We start from the raw sequence: 22,084 nt of genomic DNA, 5'->3' as shown, positions 1-22,084 counted from the left end.
TGGTCTGGTATTCTGTGGTCTGGTATTCTGTGGTCTGGTATTCTGTGGTCTGGTATTCTGTGGTCTGGTATTCTGTGGTCTGGTATTCTGTGGTCTGGTATTCTGTGGTGAGGTATTCTGTGGTCTGGTATTCTGTTGTCTGGTATTCTGTGGTGTGGTATGCTGTGGTCTGGTATTCTGTGGTCTGGTATTCTGTTGTCTGGTATTCTGTGGTCTGGTATTCTGTGGTCTGGTATTCTGTGGTCTGGTATTCTGTGGTCTGGTATTCTGTGGTCTGGTATTCTGTGGTGTATTCTGTGGTGAGGTATTCTGTGGTGAGGTATTCTGTGGTCTGGTATTCTGTGGTGAGGTATTATGTGGTCTGGTATTCTGTGGTCTGGTATTCTGTGGTCTGGTATTCTGTGGTCTGGTATTCTGTGGTCTGGTATTCTGTGGTCTGGTATTCTGTGGTCTGGTATTCTGTGGTGAGGTATTCTGTGGTCTGGTATTCTGTGGTCTGGTATTCTGTGGTCTGGTATTATGTGGTCTGGTATTATGTGGTCTGGTATTCTGTGGTCTGGTATTCTGTGGTGAGGTATTCTGTGGTCTGGTATTCTGTGGTCTGGTATTCTGTGGTCTGGTATTATGTGGTCTGGTATTCTGTGGTCTGGTATTATGTGGTCTGGTATTCTGTGGTCTGGTATTCTGTGGTGAGGTATTCTGTGGTCTGGTATTCTGTGGTCTGGTATTCTGTGGTCTGGTATTCTGTGGTCTGGTATTCTGTGGTCTGGTATTCTGTGGTCTGGTATTCTGTGGTCTGGTATTCTGTGGTCTGGTATGCTGTGGTCTGGTATTCTGTGGTCTGGTATTCTGTGGTCTGGTATTCTGTGGTCTGGTATTCTGTGGTCTGGTATTCTGTGGTCTGGTATTCTGTGGTCTGGTATTCTGTGGTCTGGTATTCTGTGGTGAGGTATTCTGTGGTCTGGTATTCTGTGGTCTGGTATTCTGTGGTCTGGTATTATGTGGTCTGGTATTCTGTGGTCTGGTATTCTGTGGTGAGGTATTCTGTGGTCTGGTATTCTGTGGTCTGGTATTCTGTGGTCTGGTATTATGTGGTCTGGTATTCTGTGGTCTGGTATTCTGTGGTCTGGTATTCTGTGGTCAGGTATTCTGTGGTCTGGTATTCTGTGGTCTGGTATTCTGTGGTCTGGTATTATGTGGCCTGGTATTCTGTGGTCTGGTATTCTGTGGTCAGGTATTCTGTGGTCTGGTATTCTGTGGTCTGGTATTCTGTGGTCTGGTATTATGTGGTCTGGTATTCTGTGGTCTGGTATTCTGTGGTCTGGTATTCTGTGGTCTGGTATTCTGTGGTGAGGTATTCTGTGGTCTGGTATTCTGTGGTGAGGTATTCTGTGGTGAGGTATTCTGTGGTCTGGTATTCTGTGGTCAGGTATTCTGTGGTCTGGTATTCTGTGGTCTGGTATTCTGTGGTGAGGTATTCTGTGGTCTGGTATTCTGTGGTCTGGTATTCTGTGGTCTGGTATTCTGTGGTCTGGTATTCTGTGGTCTGGTATTCTGTGGTGAGGTATTCTGTGGTCTGGTATTCTGTGGTCTGGTATTCTGTGGTCTGGTATTATGTGGTCTGGTATTATGTGGTCTGGTATTCTGTGGTCTGGTATTCTGTGGTCTGGTATTCTGTGGTCTGGTATTCTGTGGTCTGGTATTCTGTGGTCTGGTATTCTGTGGTCTGGTATTATGTGGTCTGGTATTCTGTGGTCTGGTATTCTGTGGTCTGGTATTCTGTGGTCTGGTATTCTGTGGTGAGGTATTCTGTGGTCTGGTATTCTGTGGTCTGGTATTCTGTGGTCTGGTATTCTGTGGTCTGGTATTCTGTGGTCTGGTATTCTGTGGTCTGGTATTCTGTGGTCTGGTATTCTGTGGTCTGGTATTCTGTGGTGAGGTATTCTGTGGTCTGGTATTATGTGGCCTGGTATTCTGTGGTCTGGTATTCTGTGGTCTGGTATTCTGTGGTCTGGTATTCTGTGGTGAGGTATTCTGTGGTCAGGTATTCTGTGGTCTGGTATTCTGTGGTCTGGTATTCTGTGGTCTGGTATTCTGTGGTCTGGTATTCTGTGGTGAGGTATTCTGTGGTCTGGTATTCTGTGGCCTGGTATTCTGTGGTGAGGTATTCTGTGGCCTGGTATTCTGTGGTCTGGTATTCTCCCCATGTGTGCTCTCTGTTTAGGGCCAAATTGCATTCTAGTTTGCTCTGTTTGTTTGTAAATACACCACACAGTTCAATGTGTTTTTGTTTTCCCATGATTTGGTTGGGTCTAATTGTGTTGCGCTCTCTCTCTCTCTCTCTCTCTCTCTCTCTCTCTCTCTCTCTACCTGTCTCTCTCGCTTCCCTCCTCTCTCTCTCTCTCTCTCTCTCTCTCTCTCTCTCTCTCTCTCTCTCTCTCTCTCTCTCTCTACCTGTCTCTCTCTCTTACCTCCTCTCTCTCTCTCTCTCTCTTCCCTCCTCTCTCTCTCTCTCTGTCTCTCTCTCTCTCTCTCTCTCTCTCTCTCTACCTGTCTCTCTCTTCCCTCCTCTCTCTCTCTCTCTCTCTCTCTCTCTCTCTCTCTCTACCTGTCTCTCTCTTCCCTCCTCTCTCTCTCTCTCTACCTGTCTCTCTCTCTTCCCTCCTCTCTCTCTCTCTCTGTCTCTCTCTCTCTCTCTCTCTCTCTCTCTCTCTACCTGTCTCTCTCTCTTCCTTCCTCTCTCTCTCGCTCTCTCTCTCTCTCTCTCTCTCTCTCTCTCTCTCTCTCTCTCTCTCTCTCTCTCTCTCTCTCTCTCTACCTGTCTCTCTCTCTTCCCTCCTCTCTCTCTCTTTCTCTCTCTCTCTCTCTCTCTCTCTACCTGTCTCTCTCTCTTCCTCCTCTCTCTTTCTCTCTCGTTAGTTTCCTGAGACTTTTATCCATGCATGTGTTGCCTTTTTTTTTATTGTGTCTCCGTGAGGAGGCCATCTCCATATTCTATACTGAACTGTTTATCTTCTGTTCCTAGGTCAGGTTGCAGGTGGGCCTGTACATAGTCTACATACTAGACTGGTTGACAGTCTACAGTAGAGAACAGATTCTGGTCCTTCGGCTTGAAGACCACGCCTCCAACAGGAAGTACACAATGCACCAAGTCTTTGACTTCCTCAACTTGGGTACGTAGTACTCAACTCTCTTCCTTAACATGTCTTTATTTCAAGTCAGTCAGTCTCTATTGAAGGCTGCTAGACACAGAGTTTTAATTACATAGCGAAGCTCTTTAAAGTTGACTTATGCAACCACCGAAGATCCACATCATGTTATAGACACTTCCCCCATGCTATTCTTACTATAACCTGAAGGGGCAGCACAACCCCACAGCCCTGTAACTCACCAACAATCCAACTCGTCTCACCATCACCCAGGTAACAGGGTATAACAGAGGTTACTGTAATAGTTACTGTAAAAGTTACTGTAAAGCGCTCTTTGATTGATTGATTGTTTGACTGATTGATGAATTGATTGACTTACTGATTGGTTGATTAATGTATTGATCGATTGACTGACTGACTGATTGGTTGACTTGCAGATTGGTTGATTGACTGACTGACTGACTGATTGGTTGACTGGCAGATTGGTTGATTGACTGACTGACTGACTGATTGGTTGACTGGCAGATTGGTTGATTGACTGACTGACTGAGTGACTGATTGATTGACTGGCAGATTGGTTGATTGACTGGCAGATTGGTTGATTGACTGACTGACTGAGTGACTGATTGACTGGCAGATTGGTTGATTGACTGACTGACTGACTGATTGGTTGACTGGCAGATTGGTTGACTGACTGATTGGTTGACTTGCAGATTGGTTGATTGACTGACTGACTGAGTGACTGATTGGTTGATTAATGTATTGATTGAATGACTGACTAACTGATTGGTTGACTTGCAGATTGGTTGATTGACTGACTGACTGATTGGTTGACTGACTGATTGACTGACTGACTGATTGGTTGACTTGCAGATTGGTTGATTGACTGACTGACTGAGTGACTGATTGGTTGATTAATGTATTGATTGAATGACTGACTAACTGATTGGTTGACTTGCAGATTGGTTGATTAACTGACTGACTGACTGATTGGTTGACTGGCAGATTGGTTGATTAACTGACTGACGGATTGGTTGATTAACTGACTGACTGACTGATTGGTTGATTAACTGACTGACTGACTGACTGGTTGGTTGACTTGCAGATTGGTTGACTGACTGATTGGTTGATTAACTGACTGACTGACTGAATGATTGGTTGACTGGCAGATTGGTTGATTGATTAACTGACTGACTGACTGACTGGCAGAATGGTTGACTGACTGACTGAATGATTGGTTGACTGGCAGATTGGTTGATTGATTGACTGACTTATTGATTGACTGACTGATTGGTTGACTTGCAGATTGATTGACTGGCAGAATGGTTGATTGACTGACTTATTGATTGTCTGACTGATTGGTTGACTTGCAGATTGGTTGATTAACTGACTGACTGACTGATTGGTTGACTGACTGATTGATTGACTGGCAGAATGGTTGATTGACTGACTGACTGATTGACTGACTGATTGACTGATTGACTGACTGACTGACTGACTGATTGGTTGACTGACCAATTGATTGACTGGCAGAATGGTTGATTGACTGACTGGTTTATTGACTGACTGATTGGTTGACTGGCAGAATGATTGATTGACTGACTGATTGGTTGACTGGCAGAATGATTGATTGACTAACTGACTGACTGATTGATAGATATATTGACTGATTGGTTGATTGACTGACTGATTGGTTGACTGGCAAATTGGTTAATTAACTGACTGACTGACTGATGGGATGACTGACTGATTGGTTGACTGGCAGAATGATTGATTAACTGACTGACTGATTGGTTGATTGACTGACTGATTGACTGATTGGTTGATTGACTGACTGACTGATTGACTGATTGGTTGATTGACCGATTGATTGATTGACTGGCAGAATGGTTGATTGACTGGCAGAATGGTTGATTGACTGACTGACTGATTGACTGACTAACTGACCAATTGATTGACTGGCAGAATGGTTGATTGACTGACTGAATGACTGATTGACTGATTGACTGATTGACTGATTGACTGATTGACTGACTGACTGACTGACTGACTGACTGACTGATTGGTATGTGGCTTACAGTATGTCTATGTGTGTACTAAAGGTCTGTTGACAGAGCAGAAGGAAGCAGAGATCACTAAAAGTCCTGCCTCCAACACACGGCGGCCAGCAGATAAGAACCTAGGACCCATGCTTCCCGTAACCAAGGAGATACTGAGGGACTTCTACCTCCGTTCAACAAGAAACTGGCCAAGGTGCTCCGCAGCGACTCCTTCAGATGGGACAACCCTTCAGAACTCATATAAAGACTTGTTTTAATGGGACAACCATTCAGAACTCATATAAAGACTTGTTTTAATGGGGAAGCCATTCAGAACTCATATAAAGACTTGTTTTAATGGGGAAGCCATTCAGAACTCATATGAAGACTTGTTTTAATGGGACAACCATTCAGAACTCATATAAAGACTTGTTTTAATGGGGAAACAATTCAGAACTCATATGAAGACTTGTTTTAATGGGGAAACCATTCAGAACTCATATAAAGACTTGTTTTAATGGGACAACCATTCAGAACTCATATAGACTTGTTTTAATGGGGAAACCATTCAGAACTCATATAAAGACTTGTTTTAATGGGGAAGCCATTCAGAACTCATATAAAGACTTGTTTTAATGGGGAAACCATTCAGAACTCATATGAAGACTTGTTTTAATGGGGAAACCATTCAGAACTCATATAAAGACTTGTTTTAATGGGGAAACCATTCAGAACTCATATAAAGACTAATTTTAATGGGGAAACCATTCAGAACTCATATAAAGACTTGTTTTGCTGAGCGCAAACTTGAACTTTGTGAAAATGCTGTGCAACTTCCAGCGTGCATTCACTGTGAACACTGAGGCTGTCCCCTCTTTAAGTTACAGTTTTACTGTGAACAATGAGGCTGTACCCACTTTAAGTTACAGTTTTACTGTGAACACTGAGGCTGTACCTGCTTTAAGTTACAGTTTTACTGTGAACACTGAGGCTGTACCCACTTTAAGTTACAGTTTTACTGTGAACACTGAGGCTGTACCCACTAAGTTACAGTTTTACTGTGAACACTGAGGCTGTACCCACTTTAAGTTACAGTTTTACTGTGAACACTGAGGCTGTACCCACTAAGTTACAGTTTTACTGTGAACACTGAGGCTGCACCCACTAAGTTACAGTTTTACTGTGAACACTGAGGCTGTACCTGCTTTAAGGTACAGTTTTACTGTGAACACTGAGGCTGCACCCACTAAGTTACAGTTTTACTGTGAACACTGAGGCTGTACCCACTTTAAGTTACAGTTTTACTGTGAACACTGAGGCTGCACCCACTAAGTTACAGTTTTACTGTGAACACTGAGGCTATACCCACTTTAAGTTACAGTTTTACTGTGAACACTGAGGCTGTCCCCTCTTTAAGTTACAGTTTTACTGTGAACACTGAGGCTGTACCCACTAAGTTACAGTTTTACTGTGAACACTGAGGTTGTACCCACTTTAAGTTACAGTTTTACTGTGAGCACTGAGGCTGTACCCACTTTAAGTTACAGTTTTACTGTGAACACTGAGGCTATACCCACTTTAATTTACAGTTTTACTGTGAACACTGAGGCTATACCCACTTTAAGTTACAGTTTTACTGTGAACACTGAGGCTGTACCTGCTTTAAGTTACAGTTTTACTGTGAACACTGAGGCTGTACCTGCTTTAAGTTACAGTTTTACTGTGAACACTGAGGCTGTCCACTCTTTAAGTTACAGTTTACTGTGAACACTGAGGCTGTCCCCTCTTTAAGTTACAGTTTTACTGTGAACACTGAGGCTGTACCTGCTTTAAGCTACAGTTTTACTGTGAACACTGAGGCTGTCCCCCTCTTTAAGTTACAGTTTTACTGTGAACACTGAGGCTGTACCCACTTTAAGTTACAGTTTTACTGTGAACACTGAGGCTGTACCTGCTTTAAGTTACAGTTTTACTGTGAACACTGAGGCTGTCCCCTCTTTAAGTTACAGTTTACTGTGAACACTGAAGCTGTCCCCTCTTTAAGTTACAGTTTTACTGTGAACACTGAGGCTGTACCTGCTTTAAGTTACAGTTTTACTGTGAACACTGAGGCTGTACCTGCTTTAAGTTACAGTTTTACTGTGAACACTGAGGCTGTACCTGCTTTAAGTTACAGTTTTACTGTGAACACTGAGGCTGGACCTGCTTTAAGTTACAGGTTTAACAGTGGCCAATTAGGCTACTGTGGGTATATACTGTGGGTGTCATAATGTAGGTCTCCCTTTCAAAACAATGTAGAAAATGCATCCCATAATATGTTAACATGGAAATAGCTGTTCTATCATTCAGCCTCCAGTAGCAGCCAATGTGTGGTGTTCAATGCAGATCTACATTCCATCAGACTTTTGAAGAAAAAGAAACATGCCGTATTTGACATTAACCTGTTTATCCACTTGTCCTTCAGACATGGAGGTGACTGAACATGTTGTTGTGTTGTTTGATGCAAGAAACCACTTCACAAAATAAAATCCATTATTCTTCCCATACCATTATTAGAGAATCAGAAAAATGATGCTACCCTCTGCCTATTGGCTATTTAGCTTATTCAAGCCTGTCTCAAAATACAACACTGCCCCTTTAAGAGAAAAAAAAATATCTTTATCTGACTCCCTTTTCAAAGATGTCTAGAAATGTACACATTTTGTGCTCTTGTAGGAAGCAATCCCTCCCCTATTGCTGACAACAAATGATCTATAACTGGGCTAATATCTCACTAATGGGCAAAGGATATGAACAAAATGTGCACACATGGGATAAATGCAGCTCGTGCTTTAACATCAAAACAAGTGCATCCACTCACGACTCACGCTCATGCTGTAAACACAGTCCAGTTCAAAGTCAATGGGACAGATCTGTGTGTCCTCGAGTGGCCCAGCCAGAGCCTGGACTTAAACCCATCGAACATCTCTGGAGATAGCTGTGCAGCGACGCTTTCCATCCAACCTGACCTGATTGGTTAGTACTCTGATCTCCAGTCCAATGGGAGGGCATTCTGATTGGTTAGTACTGTGGAACCATTATCAGGGCTGACCAATAAAAAGAGGTAGAAGATGAGACGCTGGAATGAGAGACACACCAATCAACACACACGCACGCACACACACACACACACACACACACACACACACACACACACACACACACACACACACACACACACACACACACACACACACACACGCGCGCACGCACACAAACGCACACACGCACACACGCACACACGCACACACACACACACATACACACACAAACACACACACACACACATACACACACATACACACACACACACACACACACACACTCACCAGATGGCAGTATTGTGCTGGGACGGTAAGAGGTCTTAAGTAATTACAACTCATCAGCCTACAGTAATGACTTTCTCTCCCATTGGTCAAGTCTATCATGTCCATTGAGAGACACAAATTAAATACATGTTGGATTAAAACTTTTTGTAATTTGAATCAGGCTTTTTATGTCAGCAGAACAATTAACGTATGGGATTAAAAAGTTGTGAACAGACAGACAAAAACACTATATAATGAGGAGGGAGGATGTGAGGTAGCTAAGGGCCAGACGGTAAGGCAGACAAAAACACAGACAGTAAGGCAGACAGAAAAAACAGACAAAAAGGCAGACAGACGGGCAGACAGAAAAGACAGACAGACAAAAAGGCAGACAGTCAGGCAGACAGACAAAAAGGCAGACACAAGACAGACATTACAGACAGACAGACATTACAGACAGACAGACAGACAGACAGACAGACAGACAGACAGACAGACAGACTTCCCAGTCTCTAAGGGAAATGGGAAGGACTAGTTATGGAGCACTACTGTGTTTAATGAAGAAACATTTTGTTGAACGTGTCAACATTGTAGGATACTGTCTTCCTCTTTCAGCATCAGGAAACACTACACAGCATTGGCATTGCAACACAAACTGTTAAAATCAAATGTTTCTAATGATTGGAAGCTTACTGGGCGTGATGATACATACCAATGAACAACTTATCTCCCTGTTGCCCTTGGGCCAGTAACCGAAAGGTTCCTGGATTGAATCCCAGAGCTGACAAGGTCCAAAACTCTCCCTAGACCTCCCAAATTAACAATGTTCTGACATACTTGGATGTCGATTAAGGCAGCCCGTCCCCGTCCCCCCACCCCACCCCACAGCACCTCTCTGATTCAGAGGGGTCGGGTTAAATGCAGAAGACACATTTCAGTTGAACAACTGACTAGGTATTTACCCCTTTCCTTTTCCGAGGTCTGGGGTTTCTGAGACGAGTTAATGACTGAGGACTAAACATGTGATTCACTTCCTCGACACCAGAGGGCAGTAGACTCTCACAAAGAAATAGGAGTAGGTTTTGTGACAAACCACCGAGACAGAAAAAAACTAATAGTTTTACATCTCTGCATATTTTTTTCAAATATCATTTTGGAAAATAACAAAGTTAACTAAAGAATAAGTCAGTTGGATCTTGACCTAATAGAACACATTGAGTGGACAAATGGAAAAATGGATCCCCATATTAAAATTACCTTATCTAATTTGCATATTTTGTTTTGACTTAAAAGTTGTAACTTTAAGGGCCAGCTGGATGACTGGAGGAAGTCATGGGCCAGCTGGATGACTGGAGGAAGTCATGGGCCAGCTGGATGACTGGAGGAAGTCATGGGCCAGCTGGGTGACTGGAGGAAGTCATGGGCCAGCTGGGTGACTGAAGGAAGTTATGGGCCAGCTGGATGACTGGAGGAAGTTATGGGCCAGCTGGATGACTGGAGGAAGTTATGGGCCAGCTGGATGACTGGAGGAAGTTATGGGCCAGCTGGATGATTGGAGGAAGTTATGGGCCAGCTGGATGACCGGAGGATGTTATGGGCCAGCTGGATGACCGGAGGATGTTATGGGCCAGCTGGATGACCGGAGGATGTTATGGGCCAGCTGGATGACCGGAGGAAGTTATGGGCCAGCTGGGTGACTGAAGGAAGTCATGGGCCAGCTGGATGACTGGAGGAAGTTATGGGCCAGCTGGATGACTGGAGGAAGTTATGGACCAGCTGGATGACTGGAGGAAGTTATGGGCCAGCTGGATGACTCGAGGAAGTTATGGGCCAGCTGGATGACTGGAGGAAGTTATGGGCCAGCTGGATGACTGGAGGAAGTTATGGGCCAGCTGGATGACCGGGGGGAAGTTATGGGCCAGCTGGATGACTGGAGGAAGTTAAGGGCCAGCTGGATGACTGGAGGAAGTTATGGGCCAGCTGGATGACTGGAGGAAGTTATGGGCCAGCTGGATGACTGGAGGAAGTCATGGGCCAGCTTGGTGACTGGAGGAAGTTAAGGGCCAGCTGGATGACCGGAGGAAGTTATGGGCCAGCTGGATGACTGGAGGAAGTTATGGGCCAGCTGGATGACTGGAGGAAGTTAAGGGCCAGCTGGATGACTGGAGGAAGTTAAGGGCCAGCTGGATGACCGGAGGAAGTTAAGGGCCAGCTGGATGACCGGAGGAAGTTATGGGCCAGCTGGATGACCGGAGGAAGTTGGATGACTGGAGGAAGTTAAGGGCCAGCTGGATGACCGGAGGAAGTTAAGGGCCAGCTGGATGACTGGAGGAAGTTAAGGGCCAGCTGGATGACTGGAGGAAGTTAAGGGCCAGCTGGATGACTGGAGGAAGTTAAGGGCCAGCTGGATGACTGGAGGAAGTTCAGTAACTTCTCTTCCAACTCCAACTTCCCAGGAATTCAGAAGTCAATCTGAAATAAACCCCCTCTCCGACAGGGCCTGCAGATACGGGTCCAAATACTATTTGAGCTCATTTCAAAAACGTTATCTTTTCTTGTATGAGCTTGCCTGGGATAAGGAAACCAATAGAAACATCCCAAAATATCAAAGGTACGGAGCTCAGTTTGGTCCTCCGGAGACTCCACAATTGCATCACGCCGTCCGTACGGCGCCTTATGGCCTGGAGGTTTCTCTACAATACAGAGTAAAGAGGGGAGGGCCCAGATGTTTGACGTGGCGTTGACGCCATCTTGGAAACCAACATCTGAATTGTCTGTCAGAAGGCCAATGGGAACGTAATGTGCAGCTTGTTTTCATCTACGACTGTTGAAAACACGTCACTGTAAAACCTTTTAAAAGGAGACCTAGAATGACCCGTCCCATTACAGGACAACTGAACTGTCAATCATCACCATTCAACAATGATTGGCTATTCTGTTACTGTTGTTGATATTAACAGGTGTGTTGAGGTCTGTTACTGTTGTTGATGTTAACAGGTGTGTCGAGGTCTGTTACTGTTGTTGATATTAACAGGTGTGTTGAGGTCTGTTACTGTTGTTGATATTAACAGGTGTGTTGAGGTCTGTTACTGTTGTTGATGTTAACAGGTGTGTTGAGGTCTGTTACTGTTGTTGATATTAACAGGTGTGTTGAGGTCTGTTACTGTTGTTGATATTAACAGGTGTGTCGAGGTCTGTTACTGTTGTTGATGTTAACAGGTGTGTTGAGGTCTGTTACTGTTGTTGATATTAACAGGTGTGTTGAGGTCTGTTACTGTTGTTGATATTAACAGGTGTGTTGAGGTCTGTTACTGTTGTTGATGTTAACAGGTGTGTTGAGGTCTGTTACTGTTGTTGATGTTAACAGGTGTGTTGAGGTCTGTTACTGTTGTTGATATTAACAGGTGTGTTGAGGTCTGTTACTGTTGTTGATGTTAACAGGTGTGTTGAGGTCTGTTACTGTTGTTGATATTAACAGGTGTGTCGAGGTCTGTTACTGTTGTTGATGTTAACAGGTGTGTTGAGGTCTGTTACTGTTGTTGACATTATCAGGTGTGTTGAGGTCTGTTACTGTTGTTGATATTAACAGGTGTGTTGAGGTCTGTTACTGTTGTTGATATTATCAGGTGTGTTGAGGTCTGTTACTGTTGTTGATGTTAACAGGTGTGTTGAGGTCTGTTACTGTTGTTGATATTAACAGGTGTGTTGAGGTCTGTTACTGTTGTTGATATTAACAGGTGTGTCGAGGTCTGTTACTGTTGTTGATATTAACAGGTGTGTTGAGGTCTGTTACTGTTGTTGATATTAACAGGTGTGTTGAGGTCTGTTACTGTTGTTGATATTAACAGGTGTGTTGAGGTCTGTTACTGTTGTTGATATTAACAGGTGTGTTGAGGTCTGTTACTGTTGTTGATGTTAACAGGTGTGTTGAGGTCTGTTACTGTTGTTGATATTAACAGGTGTGTTGAGGTCTGTTACTGTTGTTGATATTAACAGGTGTGTTGAGGTCTGTTACTGTTGTTGATGTTAACAGGTGTGTCTGTTACTGTTGTTGATATTAACAGGTGTGTTGAGGTCTGTTACTGTTGTTGATATTAACAGGTGTGTTGAGGTCTGTTACTGTTGTTGATATTAACAGGTGTGTTGAGGTCTGTTTCTGTTGTTGATATTAACAGGTGTGTTGAGGTCTGTTACTGTTGTTGATATTAACAGGTGTGTTGAGGTCTGTTAGGAGGAGGACCATATTAACAGGTGTGTTGAGGTCTGTTTCTGTTGTTGATATTAACAGGTGTGTTGAGGTCTGTTACTGTTGTTGATATTAACAGGTGTGTCGAGGTCTGTTACTGTTGTTGATATTAACAGGTGTGTTGAGGTCTGTTACTGTTGTTGATATTAACAGGTGTGTTGAGGTCTGTTACTGTTGTTGATATTAACAGGTGTGTTGAGGTCTGTTACTGTTGTTGATATTAACAGGTGTGTCGAGGTCTGTTACTGTTGTTGATATTAACAGGTGTGTTGAGGTCTGTTACTGTTGTTGATGTTAACAGGTGTGTTGAGGTCTATTAACAGGTGTGTTGAGGTCTATTAACAGGTGTGTTGAGGTCTATTAACAGGTGTGTTGAGGTCTGTTACTGTTGTTGATATCAACAGGTGTGTTGAGGTCTGTTACTGTTGTTGATGTTAACAGGTGTGTTGAGGTCTGTTACTGTTGTTGATGTTAACAGGTGTGTTGAGGTCTATTAACAGGTGTGTTGAGGTCTGTTACTGTTGTTGATGTTAACAGGTGTGTTGAGGTCTGTTACTGTTGTTGATGTTAACAGGTGTGTTGAGGTCTATTAACAGGTGTGTTGAGGTCTGTTACTGTTGTTGATGTTAACAGGTGTGTCGAGGTCTGTTACTGTTGTTGATGTTAACAGGTGTGTTGAGGTCTGTTACTGTTGTTGATGTTAACAGGTGTGTTGAGGTCTGTTACTGTCGTTGATATTAACAGGTGTGTCGAGGTCTGTTACTGTTGTTGATATTAACAGGTGTGTTGAGGTCTGTTACTGTTGTTGATGTTAACAGGTGTGTTGAGGTCTGTTACTGTTGTTGATATTAACAGGTGTGTTGAGGTCTGTTACTGTTGTTGATGTTAACAGGTGTGTCGAGGTCTGTTACTGTTGTTGATATTAACAGGTGTGTCTGTTACTGGTGTTGATGTTAACAGGTGTGTTGAGGTCTGTTACTGTTGTTGATATTAACAGGTGTGTTGAGGTCTGTTACTGTTGTTGATGTTAACAGGTGTGTCGAGGTCTGTTACTGTTGTTGATATTAACAGGTGTGTTGAGGTCTGTTACTGGTGTTGATGTTAACAGGTGTGTTGAGGTCTGTTACTGTTGTTGATATTAACAGGTGTGTTGAGGTCCGTTACTGTTGTTGATATTAACAGGTGTGTTGAGGTCTGTTACTGTTGTTGATGTTAACAGGTGTGTTGAGGTCTGTTACTGTTGTTGATATTAACAGGTGTGTTGAGGTCTGTTAGGGAAAGACGAATGGTGAGAATTACAGAGACTGGGAGACTAGTCAGGATCGAGGGAAAGATGAACGGAGCAAAGTACAGAAAGATCCTTGATGAAAATCTGCTCCAGAGTGCTCAGGATCTCAGACTGGGGTGAAGGTTCACCTTCCAACAGGACAACGACCCTAAACACAGAGCCAAGACAAGAGCAGGAGCGGCTTCGGGACAAGTCTCTGAATGTCCTTGAGTGGCCCAGCCAGAGCCCGGACTTGATCCCGATCAAACATCTCTGGAGAAACCTGAAAATAGCTGTACAGCGACGCTCCCCATCCAACCTGACAGAGCTTGAGAGGATCTGCAGAGAAGAATGGGAGAAACTCCCCAAATACAGGTGTGCCAAGCTTACCCAAGAAGACTCGAGGCTGTAATCGCTGCCAAAGGTGCTTCAACAAAGTACTGAGTAAAGGGTCTGAATACTTGTCTAATTGTGAAATTGCATTTTTTTTTCTACCCACAGAAACGCATACAAGCCCCTCCCTCGCTCTCCCTTATGTTTCCTAATTTTCCTAAATAAATAAAAACCTGGTTTTACTTTGTCAATATTGGGTATTCTGTGTAGATTGATAAGGAAGAAATACAATGTAATCCATTTTTATAATAAGGCTGTAATGTAACAAAACATGGTACAAGTCAAGTTGTCTGGATATTCTCCCCAGAAACACACCAGGAATGGATGTCGTTCCCATAGAATTCTATTCAACATCTTGGGACAAAGTAGCTCCCCACTATTTACACAAATGACAACATACGTCACTCATTTCAGTACTTCCTAGTTCCATGTAACAAGCAGTTATTTGAGTGGTTTTAAAACCTGGAACACCTGCAGAGTCCCCTGCTGATTAGAAGTTGTATCAATTATTAACAATTTATCAATTATAACAATTTATCAATTCTAACAATTAATCAATTATTAACAATTTATCAATTATAACAATTTATCAATGATTAACAATTTATCAATTATTAACAATTTATCAAGTATTAACAATTTATCAATTATAACAATTTATCAATTATTAACAATTTATCAATTATAACAATTTATCAATTATTAACAATTTATCAATTATTAACAATTTATCAATTATAACAATTTATCAATTATTAACAATTTATCAATTATAACAATTTATCAATTATTAACAATTTACCAATTATTAACAATTTATCAATTATAACAATTTATCAATTATAACAATAACATAATAACAAAACTCACAATCGATAAAATAATAAATTGTCAAAAGTCTTCACCAGACTTGATACATATCAATCAAAAAGGGTTTATTAAAGACTCTTTCAAACAGAGCACAATGTTTCAGTATAATACGAAATTATTAGATAAAAACAAGCTATTAACTACAGGGTTCAACACCATAATGACCCCTGGGACTAAACACCTCCCTCTGTGACTGGATCCTGGACTTCCTGATGGGTAACAACATATTTGATCCTGAGGGAGAGTGGGAGAGGACAGGGGGTGGTGGAATGAGAGGAGGGGGTGGAGAGAGGGAGAGAGGACAGGGGGTTGTGGAAGGAGAGGAGGGGTGGGGAGAGGGAGAGAGGACAGGGGGTGGTGGAAGGAGAGGAGGGGAGAGGGAGAGAGGACAGGGGGTTGTGGAAGGAGAAGAGGGTGGGGAGAGAGAGAGGACAGGGGTTGTGGAAGGAGAGGAGGGGTGGGGAGAGGGAGAGAGGACAGGGGGTTGTGGAAGGAGAGGAGGAGGTGGGGAGAGGGAGAGAGGACAGGGGGTGGTGGAAGGAGAGGAGGAGGTGGGGAGAGGGAGAGAGGACAGGGGGTGGTGGAAGGAGAGGAGGAGGTGGGGAGAGGGAGAGAGGACAGGGGGTGGTGGAAGGAGAGGAGGGGGTGGGGAGAGAGAGAGGACAGGGGGTGGTGGAAGGAGAGGAGGGGAGAGGGAGAGCGAGAGAGAGAGAGTGAAGGAGGAGAGGAGAGGGAGATGAGAAGGGGGTAGAGGAGAGGAGAGGAGAGGAGAGGAGAGGCGAGGCGAGGAGAGGAGGAGGTGGGAGGTTAACAGGGTCTAGGAGGAAAAGGCTGTCCACTTGTTTTGATTTGTATGACTTCCCAGCAGGTGACAGCTGTCTGGGTCTGGCCAGTGGGACCTCAGTTTCATTTCTCCACGTGTCAGTTCAGATCATTTCCCAGATGAAGAGAAGGGAGGGGCTGGGCAGAGGGGAGATGAAGAGGAGGGAGGGGCTGAGCAGAGTGGAGATTAAGAGGAGGGAGGGCCTGAGCAGAGTGGAGATGAAGAGGAGGGAGGGGCTGAGCAGAGTGGAGATGAAGAGGAGGGAGGGCCTGAGCAGAGTGGAGATGAAGAGGAGGGAGGGGGCTGAGCAGAGTGGAGATGAAGAGGAGGGAGGGGCTGGGCAGAGGGGAGATGAAGAGGAGGGAGGGGCTGGGCAGAGGGGAGATGAAGAGGAGGGAGGGGCTGAGCAGAGTGAGCAAAGGCCTTCTCTCTCTCTCTCTTTCTCTCTTTCTCTCCCGCTCTGTCGCTTGCTTTCTTTCTCTTCTCTCTCTCTCTCTCTCTCTCTCTCTCTCTCTCTCTCTTTCTCTCCCTCTCTGTCGCTTTCTTTCTCTCTCTCTCTCTCTCTCTCTCTCCCTCTCTGTCGCTCTCTTTCTCTCTCTCTCTCTCTCTCTCTCTCTCTCTCTCTCTCTTTCTCTCCCTCTCTGTCGCTTTCTTTCTCTCTCTCTCTCTCTCCCTCTCTGTCGCTCTCTTTCTCTCTCTCTCTCTCTCTCTCTCGGTCTCTCTCTCTCTTTTCACCTATTTCTTGCTCCCCTTATCTTATTTTATCCACCCCTGCAACCCTCTCTCCTCTCTCCGCTTCTTCCTCATCCTGCACCCCTCTCTCCTCTCTCCGCGCCTTCCTCATCCCTGGCCTCTCTGAGCTGTCAAATGAAACTTTCGTGAAATTGCAAAGTGGTGAAAGGATTCACAGTGTGAAGGAAATGGTGAAAGGCTTCACAGTGTGATCTGTTAAGTGGTGAAATGATTCACAGTGTGATCTGTTAAGTGGTGAAAGGATTCACAGTGTGAAGGAAATGGTGAAAGGCTTCACAGTGTGATCTGTTGAGTGGTGAAATGATTCACAGTGTGATCTGTTAAGTGGTGAAAGGATTCACAGTGTGATCTGTTAAGTGGTGAAAGGATTCACAGTGTGAAGGAAATGGTGAAAGGCTTCACAGTGTGTTGTGTTAAGTGGTGAAAGGATTCACAGTGTGATCTGTTAAGTGGTGAAAGGCTTCACAGTGTGTTCTGTTAAGTGGTGAAATGATTCACAGTGTGAAGGAAATGGTGAAAGGCTTCACAGTGTGTTCTGTTAAGTGGTGAAAGGATTCACAGTGTGATCTGTTAAGTGGTGAAAGGCTTCACAGTGTGAAGGAAATGGTGAAAGGCTTCACAGTGTGAAGGAAACGGTGAAAGGCTTCACAGTGTGAACTAAATGGTGAAAGGCTTCACAGTGTGAAGGAAATCCCGTGCTTCTGCTCACCTGAACTAGAATACCTCATGTTTAACAGCCTTTTTATCAACCAAGAGATTTCATCTGTAGTCATCACTGCTGTCTACATTCTATCACAAAGGAGAATGGCACTAAGCAGGCACTCAACAAGCTGTACAGGGCCGTAAACCCAGAGGCAGCGTTTCTAGTGGGAGGAGACTTCATCACAGGGAGACTGAAATGCGTTTTTCTTACCAAAACGTCTCCTACGCCTCAAGAGGCGCTAACACTCTGGACCACTTTTACTCTACCCACAGAAACGCATACAAGCCCCTCCCTCGCTCTCCCTTTGGAAAATCAGACCATGTCTCGATCTTCCTGCTTACTGAAACACGAAGTACAAGAGCTCTGTTACGGATGAGGTCCGGCGAACCGAACGCTACGAGGCTGCTTCCTGCTTCGCTAGCACAGACTGGAATATTCTCTGGGATTCGCTAGCACAGACTGGAATATTCTCTGGGATTCGCTAGCACAGACTGGAATATTCTCTGGGATTCGCTTGCACAGACTGGAATATTCTCTGGGATTCGCTAGCACAGACTGGAATATTCTCTGGGATTCACTAGCACAGACTGGAATATTCTCTGGGATTCGCTAGCACAGACTGGAATATTCTCTGGGATTCACTAGCACAGACTGGAATATTCTCTGGGATTCGCTAGCACAGACTGGAATATTCTCTGGGATTCACTAGCACAGACTGGAATATTCTCTGGGATTCGCTGGCACAGACTGGAATGTTCTCTGGGATTCGCTAGCACAGACTGGAATATTCTCTGTGATTCGCTAGCACAGACTGGAATATTCTCTGGGATTCGCTAGCACAGACTGGAATATTCTCCGGGATTCGCTAGCACAGACTGGAATATTCTCTGGGATTCGCTAGCACAGACTGGAATATTCTCCGGGATTCACTAGCACAGACTGGAATATTCTCTGGGATTCGCTTGCACAGACTGGAATGTTCTCTGGGATTCACTAGCACAGACTGGAATATTCTCCGGGATTCACTAGCACAGACTGGAATATTCTCTGGGATTTGCTAGCACAGACTGGAATATTCTCTGGGATTCGCTAGCACAGACTGGAATATTCTCTGGGATTCGCTAGCACAGACTGGAATATTCTCCGGGATTCGCTAGCACAGACTGGAATATTCTCCGGGATTCGCTAGCACAGACTGGAATATTCTCCGGGATTCGCTAGCACAGACTGGAATATTCTCTGGGATTCGCTAGCACAGACTGGAATATTCTCCGGGATTCGCTAGCACAGACTGGAATATTCTCCGGGATTCGCTAGCACAGACTGGAATGTTCTCTGGGATTCGCTAGCACAGACTGGAATATTCTCCGGGATTCGCTAGCACAGACTGGAATATTCTCTGGGATTCGCTAGCACAGACTGGAATATTCTCCGGGATTCGCTAGCACAGACTGGAATATTCTCTGGGATTCGCTAGCACAGACTGGAATATTCTCCGGGATTCGCTAGCACAGACTAGAATATTCTCCGGGATTCGCTAGCACAGACTGGAATATTCTCCGGGATTCACTAGCACAGACTGGAATATTCTCTGGGATTCGCTAGCACAGACTGGAATATTCTCTGGGATTCGCTAGCACAGACTGGAATATTCTCCGGGATTCGCTAGCACAGACTTGAATATTCTCTGGGATTCGCTAGCACAGACTGGAATATTCTCCGGGATTCGCTAGCACAGACTGGAATGTTCTCTGGGATTCGCTAGCACAGACTGGAATATACTCTGGGATTCGCTAGCACAGACTGGAATGTTCTCCGGGATTCGCTAGCACAGACTGGAATATTCTCCGGATTCGCTAGCACAGACTGGAATATTCTCCGGGATTCGCTAGCACAGACTGGAATATTCTCCGGGATTCGCTAGCACAGACTGGAATATTCTCCGGGATTCGCTAGCACAGACTGGAATATTCTCTGGGATTCGCTAGCACAGACTGGAATGTTCTCCGGGATTCGCTAGCACAGACTGGAATATTCTCCGGGATTCGCTAGCACAGACTGGAATATTCTCCGGGATTCGCTAGCACAGACTGGAATATTCTCTTTTATTCGCTAGCACAGACTGGAATATTCTCTTTTATTCGCTAGCACAGACTGGAATATTCTCCGGGATTCGCTAGCACAGACTGGAATATTCTCTGGGATTCGCTAGCACAGACTGGAATGTTCTCCGGGATTCGCTAGCACAGACTGGAATGTTCTCCGGGATTCGCTAGCACAGACTGGAATGTTCTCTGGGATTCATCCGATAACATTGAGGAGTTTATCACATCATTCACGGGCTTCATTAGTTAGTGAATAGCTGACGTCGTCCCCCACAATGACCACATACACTCCACTCTTCTGGGGAAGGCTTTCCACTAGATGTTGGAACATTGCTGCTATAACAGCCTCCACTCTTCTGGGAAAGCTTTCCACTAGATGTTGGAACATTGCTGCTATAACAGCCTCCACTCTTCTGGGAAGGCTTTCCACTAGATGTTGGAACATTGCTGCTATAACAGCCTCCACTTTTCTGGGAAGGCTTTCCACTAGATGTTGGAACATTGCTGCTATAACAGCCTCCACTCTTCTGGGAAGGCTTTCCACTAGATGTTGGAACATTGCTGCTATAACAGCCTCCACTCTTCTGGGAAGGCTTTCCACTAGATGTTGGAACATTGCTGCTATAACAGCCTCCACTTTTCTGGGAAGGCTTTCCACTAGATGTTGGAACATTGCTGCTATAACAGCCTCCACTTTTCTGGGAAGGCTTTCCACTAGATGTTGGAACATTGCTGCTATAACAGCCTCCACTCTTCTGGGAAGGCTGTTCACTAGATGTTGGAACATTGCTGCTATAACAGCCTCCACTCTTCTGGGAAGGCTTTCCACTAGATGTTGGAACATTGCTGCTATAACAGCTTCCACTCTTCTGGGAAGGCTTTCCACTAGATGTTGGAACATTGCTGCTATAACAGCCTCCACTTTTCTGGGAAGGCTTTCCACTAGATGTTGGAACATTGCTGCTATAACAGCCTCCACTCTTCTGGGAAGGTTTTCCACTAGATGTTGGAACATTGCTGCTATAACAGCCTCCACTCTTCTGGGAAGGTTTTCCACTAGATGTTGGAACATTGCTGCTATAACAGCCTCCACTCTTCTGGGAAGGTTTTCCACTAGATGTTGGAACATTGCTGCAGGGACTTGCTTCCATTCAGCCACAAGAGCATTAGTGAGGTCGGGTACTGATGTTGGGCGATGAGGCCTGACTCGCAGTCGGGATTCCAAGTCGTCCCAAACGTGTTCGATGGGGTTGAGGTCAGGGCTCTGTGCAGGCCAGTCAAGTTCTTCCACACCGATCTCGACAATCCATTCTATATGAACCTTGCTTTGTGCACGGGCCATTGTCATGCTGGAACAGGAAAGAGCCTTGACCAAACTGTTGCCACAAAGTTGGAAGCACAGAATCGTCTAAAATGTAATTGTATGCTGTAGAGTTAAGTTTTCCCTTCACTGGAACTAAGGGGCCCGAACCATGAAAAACAGCCATTGACCATTATCCTCCTCCACCAAACTTTACAGTTGGCACTATGCATTGGGGCAGGTAGCGTTCTCCTGACATCCACCAAACCCAGATTTGTCCGTCAGACTGCCAGATGGTGAAGCGTGATTCATCCCTCCAGAGAAGGTGTTTCCACTGCTCCAGAGTCCAATGGCGGCAAACTTTACACCACTCCAGCCGACGCCTGACGTTGCTCATGGTGATCTTAGGCTTGTGTGCGGCTGCTCGGCCACGGAAACCCATTTCATGAAGCTCTTGATGAACACATCTTGTGCTGACGTTGCTTCCAGAGGCAGTTTGGAACTCGGTAGTGAGTGTTGGAACCGAGGACAGACTATATTTACTCCCTACTCGCTCCATAGGAGAACACTTCGAGGAACCCTTTTTGGTTCCATGTAGAACCCTTTTGTGTTCCAGGTAGAACCCTTTTGTGTTCCAGGTAGAACCCTTTTGTGTTCCATGTAGAACCCTTTTCATGGAGGGTTCTACATAAAACCTAAAGGGTTCTACCTGGTACCAAAAGTGTTCTCCCGTGGGGACAGCCAAAGAACCCTTTTGGAACCCTTTTTGCATGTGGATGCAGTCAAGGTGAAACTTAGTGCTGTCAGACTGTGGTACTGAAGATGGATGGGGCTGTGTGTGTGTGTGTGTGTGTGTGTGTGTGTGTGTGTGTGTGTGTGTGTGTGTGTGTGTGTGTGTGTGTGTGTGTGTGTGTGTGTGTGTGTGTGTGTGTGTGTGTGTGTGTGTGTGTGTGTGTGTGTGTGTTTCTGTGTGTGTGTCTCTGTGTGTTTCTGTGTGTGTGTGTGTCTCTGTGTGTGTGTGTGTCTCTGTGTGTGTGTGCGTGTGTGTGTGTGTGTGTGTGTGTGTGTGATGGTAATGTCTATTGCAGC

General features: G+C 44.8%; 1 pseudogene; it reads left to right on the top strand.

The window, feature by feature from the left end:
- Positions 1–6,331, top strand: part of LOC135530252 (carbohydrate sulfotransferase 15-like) — a 61,725-nt pseudogene extending 55,394 nt beyond the window's left edge.
- The last annotated feature ends 15,753 nt before the right edge of the window (positions 6,332–22,084 follow it).

Source organism: Oncorhynchus masou, unplaced genomic scaffold (genome assembly GCF_036934945.1).
Source record: "Oncorhynchus masou masou isolate Uvic2021 unplaced genomic scaffold, UVic_Omas_1.1 unplaced_scaffold_1302, whole genome shotgun sequence".
Lineage (NCBI taxonomy): Eukaryota > Metazoa > Chordata > Actinopteri > Salmoniformes > Salmonidae > Oncorhynchus > Oncorhynchus masou.
The sequence above is the reverse complement of the archived record's forward strand: the minus strand, read 5'-3'. Positions and strand labels throughout refer to the sequence as shown.